General features: G+C 37.2%; 1 long non-coding RNA gene across 1 annotated transcript; it reads left to right on the top strand.

Moving 5' to 3' along the window:
• Nucleotides 1-3960: 3960 nt before the first annotated feature.
• On the top strand, nt 3961-4913 carry LOC117951391. The gene is made up of 3 exons (XR_004658157.1): nt 3961-4198; nt 4358-4403; nt 4554-4913. It is a non-coding gene; the product is annotated as an uncharacterized LOC117951391 (long non-coding RNA).
• Nucleotides 4914-6147: the final 1234 nt, after the last annotated feature.

Genomic DNA, 6147 nt, shown 5'->3' with positions numbered 1-6147 from the left:
GAAACCTGTGGCTTAAAAGATACATTAAGAAAATCATTACTCAGGTGGGGATCAGCATTGTAAAGCAGCTAAAACTCGATTGGCCGACACACACAAACACCAGCATAATAAAAAATACACACACACACCCGCACACACATACTGCACAGTATTCCAGTGTGCAGATGCCAAATAGCTCTCTCACACAAATATTATCTCCCTGAATCAGCAACATTCATTTCTGCTTTAGTGCCGTGAAAAGTTGAGCATTACATATTGAAAAGCCTGAGGCATTATTCTATATGATGACTATATTCCATAGCTACAAACGCCTGTCTTTAATATAAAAAAAGATCTATCTTATTACTGTTTCTCAGGAGGAGATCATGCTTCATGAAATATTGGTAAGATATTCAAGAAGTACTGTGTATTAAATTACACAAAAGATAGGAAAGTATTACACATTTAATCTGCATGTTGAAAAACTCACTTTTGTGTCCATACAAGGTTTCCTTGACAATCTGATGCTACTTTCCTCTGCAATTTCAATCCCCCGATGGCAAAGCCTGAGGGTGACACACATTAAGATGACACTCAACCCCTCACCCTTATTAAAGGCTGTTGTCTTGTTAAACAGAGATATTTAAGGGGAATACCCACAGGGAACGCGCAGAGCTGTGCCTATATAGGGAATCCATTACCAAGTACTGGGAATACACCTGCGTGAGTACACAAAACCACAGCTTTAGGCACTTTGTGAAAGTTAATTTTAGCAGCTTCATTATGGTAACTGAAAAGTAAAGGTTATCTGTTATATCCAGGTATGTTTTGCTGAATGTGCACACTTGTTTTGCAGCAGGGAAACCTAAAACTGCACATGCACCACACTAGGGATTTGGCCAGCATAAAGTTTCATTCTGTTGGCTGCTGGGGAACTAGCAGATGGGGCTGAATGTGCCTCTTAAAGAATGAGAGTTCAACGTCAAGACAAACAACTACAAAATGTTCACAACAGGATGTGCATTACAGTCTCACACTGAAACAGCTTTGAAAAGTAAATTAGGCCTCTGTTTAAGAGAGAATGCAGGTAGAAGCTACAATCACTGATGTATTTAAGGTACACACACACACACACACACACACACACACACACACACACATGCAGTATTTTAGCAGTTAACATTTCAAGTAATGACATGACTTGTCTGACCATGACCATGTCTTTTGTTAGCCCCATTAAACCTGGCATCAAAATGCATCCAGATTGTATCTAACAAGATTTTACAAAATGTTTGGTGTTGCATTTTAGTTATACTGTATATTATAACTAGGGATGGTCACATGAAACTTTGTTAAGCTTCATTTACCATTTTTCCTTTTGGTTCATGAAGCTTCATTTGGCCATCACTAGTTATAACCAAATTGAATTGCCATTCCTTGAGTCTTTTGCTTTAAAGAAAAAGCCCAAATAGTTTAACTCAATTGAAAACTACATGTGTAGGAGTTGCATATATTTAGCCTTTACTATGCCGCTTCAATGTTTGCACAGGTTGCTTTGGGGGAACCTTTGGTTTAGCTAGATTTTAAGCATCAAAGCCATTATCCACCATGCAAGTACACCTTGCACTCTCAGCAAGTGATTTCTCTGCTGTATTTCAATCTTTTAAATGTCTCAATCTATATCTGGCATTACCTCCGCAAAGAAGGTAATGTTTTCATAGAAAAAGACAACCATAGAAATGAAGGCCATTGAACAGTTTCCCATGGTCATTTGATTGGTATTCAACAAAATGGCGATTGTTATTAGTTGTCATAGTGACAAGACGCGTCAGTGGGGCCTTAAACTGTGTCACAGCTTGCTGGGAGGAGAGCCGCAGCAGCTCGGTAGATATTTTCCGATATGCAGGGAGTGAGGAGGGACAGTTGGACCGAGAGGCAACGGGTTCGCGGACCGCTAACGTTAGACCCAGCCCCCTGTTCATTCTCTGAAACTGATGCAGAATTAAAGCACGGCAGAACCTGCAAGTCAGCCAGCAAATGTTAGTTGGCTAATGTTAGCTTGCTACTCCACCTTAACGTTAACCCCCTCGCCACATCATTCACTGAAAACAAGCCGAATAAAGCTGCACTTGTGGCAATAGCAATGTGCTTTGTGATGAGGCATATGGTTAAGTTGACTCATTTAGCGGCTCGCTCTTTGCCTCGCAAACCTCAGGTCTGCCACTTGCCGGAAGTCAGATTATTATCAGAAGTTTATACATTACCATGGCAATGGTACTCTTAAAAATGGCTGCTGCTCTGACCTTTCTGCTAAGTTGATTTTAATGGAAATAGCTTTTCTATCCATTTTATTTCTATGGGCAGAATATTTCTGATCTCATCAATAGGAAATCAAATACCACATTAGACAAGCAAACAGTTGAAACAAGCTGAATTTTATTGGAAGCAAATAAAGTTTTCTCACCTCACAGGCAGATTTATTCTCTCCTTGTATTAATCAAGTAAATGAAGATTTTAAGACTGAATAGGAGACTAATTACTACACTTGATTAAGTGGCTTGAGTGTAAGTGTCCTTGGGATGTGCAGAGTGTCCACACTGTCATTAAATTACTATAGAGCATTTCTCACAACCCAACAGAACGTGAACATTATAAGCTTACTGCAGCGCTTCAGGCTTGGGTTGCATTACACTGCACAGGTGTTCATGAGTTCAGAGTCAATTTTGTTTAATTTATCTTATTTGTTTCACAGAACATAAAATACAAATTACATTGAAGAAATAAAAATTACATGACAGGGAATGGTAGAAACTTGCAAGGGCTTACGTAAAAGACACAACCAAAGGACATACACAAATGCAGACTTAAATCTAAATCAAAAACACATTTTTGCCACAATCAACGCTGCTGTCTCTCTCTCAGACGAGTCATCTGCCTTCACAGCTGCCTGTTATCCGTCCCTCTGACGCTGCCATGTTGGCTAATCCTTCCTAGCCTGACTAGCTTGTTGTAGCTCTCTCTAGCTCTGCCTACGCCATTTTTTCTACACTGTCTCCTAATCAATGGTAGATTTTTAATTTGACTACAGCCTCAGCCAAATGTTCTTCTTTTTTGCCTGTAATCTCAAGGAAATGCTAATAAGGGTGTAGTTTCCCCACTGCTCTCACGCCCTCTGTCTTGTGTGGCTCCTTTTCATTTTTTCAAACATCCATAAAATTTATATTACAGCTAAATAAGACAACCACATCAGTGAAGGAAAGTACATGCCACATCAGCTCACTCCGTGCTATCAATTTCAGAGCAATTAAGGCCTGCAAAGGGTTTTAATTTCAAATGGAAAATTGAATTCTGTCAAGATATGATCTGCATTAGGATGTGTTTCAGAGATTAACACTATACATACGTGTATGTGTGAGTGTGATAGAGCACAATACAAAAACTATTTTATCTCTGTTTGACAGGATGGGAAGATATTGAATATATTAATTGATAATGGCATCTTAATAAGAAAGCCTTACTCTTAGGGGAGTTACATCATTATTATAGCAGCGCTGGAACGTCTGGCAATATGAGACTACAACTGTTGCAATCCACTGACCTGAGAGGATGAAGGGGTAAAAATCAGCAAGACCTTTTGGTCAACAGTAAATCAATCTTCATTTTAAACTAATTTGCAATCCCTATAGAGCTAAATCAGAGCCAAATGTTTCTTTAATTTGAAAAAAAAACATAGTTAAAAAACTAAAACTTAAAATTGAAAAGATACGTGTACTCAATATTTTCAAATATTTGTTCCCGTATTTCATTCCTATTATTATTTCATGTTTATTGTACATATGTATATTGTACCCTAGTATTTCATTTCTATTTATATTATGCACTGTGTGACTGATTTTGCAGCTGTAACACTTTAATTTTCCATTTTATTGGGATCAATATCTATCTATCTATCTATCTATCTATCTATCTATCTATCTATCTAATTGTCTGAGGTTGGTGAAGGCTATGCCACTATATGTGGGTGCAGAATGATGAAAAGAATCCAGCAGGATATGGGTCACCGTGTCCAGTGGAGCAGAGTGTAGTCATCCATGCATCGTGTAGACTTTGTTGGTGTACTCTTAAAAATGAAAAGGATAGAGTGTGTTGCAAGAAGGACGTAATCTGTGCAAGGTCCTCTGCACTTGGTGCATATCGACACAAACCATAAGCTCATCAGGTAGGTCAATGTAGTTTTGCTCAATAAGTAAGTAAGACACATAAAAATGAATAACGTGATATTTTTACAAACTCAGTCACTCAACACTTTTTTTGTATCAGCAAAGACATGAAGACAAATACATAAAAGTGATTTTAGTGTTTTGTTTTTCTCCAACAGATATGGCCTTGTTATTTTTGGAGCGACTGATGAGTTTTCAGGAAAGGTAATTTCTTTTTTTTTTACCTTTAATCTCTACTTAAGACTAAAAGTGATAATGAACATTCAAAATGACAGACATGGTTTTACTTTTGGATTTTACAGGTTTGAAAAATGCTTTTATTAAATTTCCAGTGAATAACATTCTCTTCTCGAGATCATGTACCTGGGCATTGCAACCAATAATAAAGCATCCACTGCACTTGATATCTGCTCGGAGGCAGTGCAGAAGAATGGCTTTCAATTAAGATAAGACTAAAAAAGTGTGAGGTGACAAAGGAGTGGAAAACGTTGGCATAGCACAATGCATGTTCACCATAAGGGGTTGTGGAAGGGGGAGTTTCCTATCAGGATAGAGTATACACAACCAAAGGTATGATTTATTTATGTACTATGAAGTGGTCACACATCCAGAGGCCTCGAGACCAATTAAAAGGTCTGCACACTCCCTCGGTATCTCTGGTCTCTTAACATTTACACAAGATCATGTGACTAGTATGTGACCAGCATTCAGGTTATTTAACCCTTGTGTTGTCTCCCTGCCGACCATGCGACGTTTTGGTTTTCTGGGTAAAAATCTTAATTTAAAACTTTTTTCCCCCAATGTTTTAGTTGTCTTTTTTCGACACTTTTGTCACTTTTCCCCAATGTTTTAGTCACTTTCTGGGCTTTTGAAGATTTTTCAACTTATTTTTCTAAGAAAAAACAAAACAAATTTTGTTTGTGTTGATTGGTCTAGTTTTTGCCATTGATGCTTTGTCATAGAAAATCAATTCTCACATTTAATTTAAACTATTTTATACAAGCAATGTTTTAACAGCTTTACAGCACTGAAAACTTATTCCATGAAAAAGCTTGGAAGTATAATTCTATTTTACACTGTATATTACACTAAGGATTAAAATTTGAGCAAGAAGATGAAGTTAATTTTGTAGCATCATCATTTTATTTCGTTTATAAAAACTGATGTTGAAATGTGAAATCACCAGTGTTATTGAAAGACATAACATTTAATTCTATCCAAATTGAAATATCATAAAACATGCTTGCTATTAATAAAGTGATGCTTAAAACTAATGGTTTAAAGACTGGGCAGCTCTTGTCCAGTCACACCTGGATACAAATATAATAGTTGATACTGGCATTAGCATGGCATAATTTCTGTTCACAATAATCTTCTTAAAATATGCCTTCTTGTATAGCTTCATGTTCCCTGAGTAAAATTACTTTTTTTATTTGAAATGTAGGATTGAGGATGCAGATCCTTTTCAAAACTGCCAGCGAGCAAGATGTGACAAGTCCTGGAGCGATTCTCCTACTCATTGAGTGTCCTCTCTCTGGGCAGGACATGCCAGGCCTTAGGGCTACTGTTGTTGTTACAGGACCATCACTTTCCTATGGGTAAGACATTTATTTGTCTGTATTTGCTACAGTACGTTAAATCACGTACCGTAGATGAAAACATTTTGTATTTCAAGACCAGTTTAAGACCTGTAAACATCAAATTTGTTTTTAATGTTTTTTTGCTACGGACAACCATGAAGCAACTCATTCTTGAGTGCTGGGTAGCAACTTAGTAATGAGACAACATGATGCCAAATAGCCAGACATCTAGATGAGATGTAACTACATTTCTTTTATGAAATCGTGTTGCAAGATTTCCAGTTGTATTTGTATCAAATGCTCTACAGTACTGTCATCAAACAAATATGTAATGTTCACTCTTGAATGATTAGTCCTGAAACACAGTA

This window comes from Etheostoma cragini, chromosome 10, assembly GCF_013103735.1.
Source record: "Etheostoma cragini isolate CJK2018 chromosome 10, CSU_Ecrag_1.0, whole genome shotgun sequence".
Taxonomy (NCBI): Eukaryota; Metazoa; Chordata; class Actinopteri; order Perciformes; family Percidae; genus Etheostoma; species Etheostoma cragini.
The sequence above is the reverse complement of the archived record's forward strand: the minus strand, read 5'-3'. Positions and strand labels throughout refer to the sequence as shown.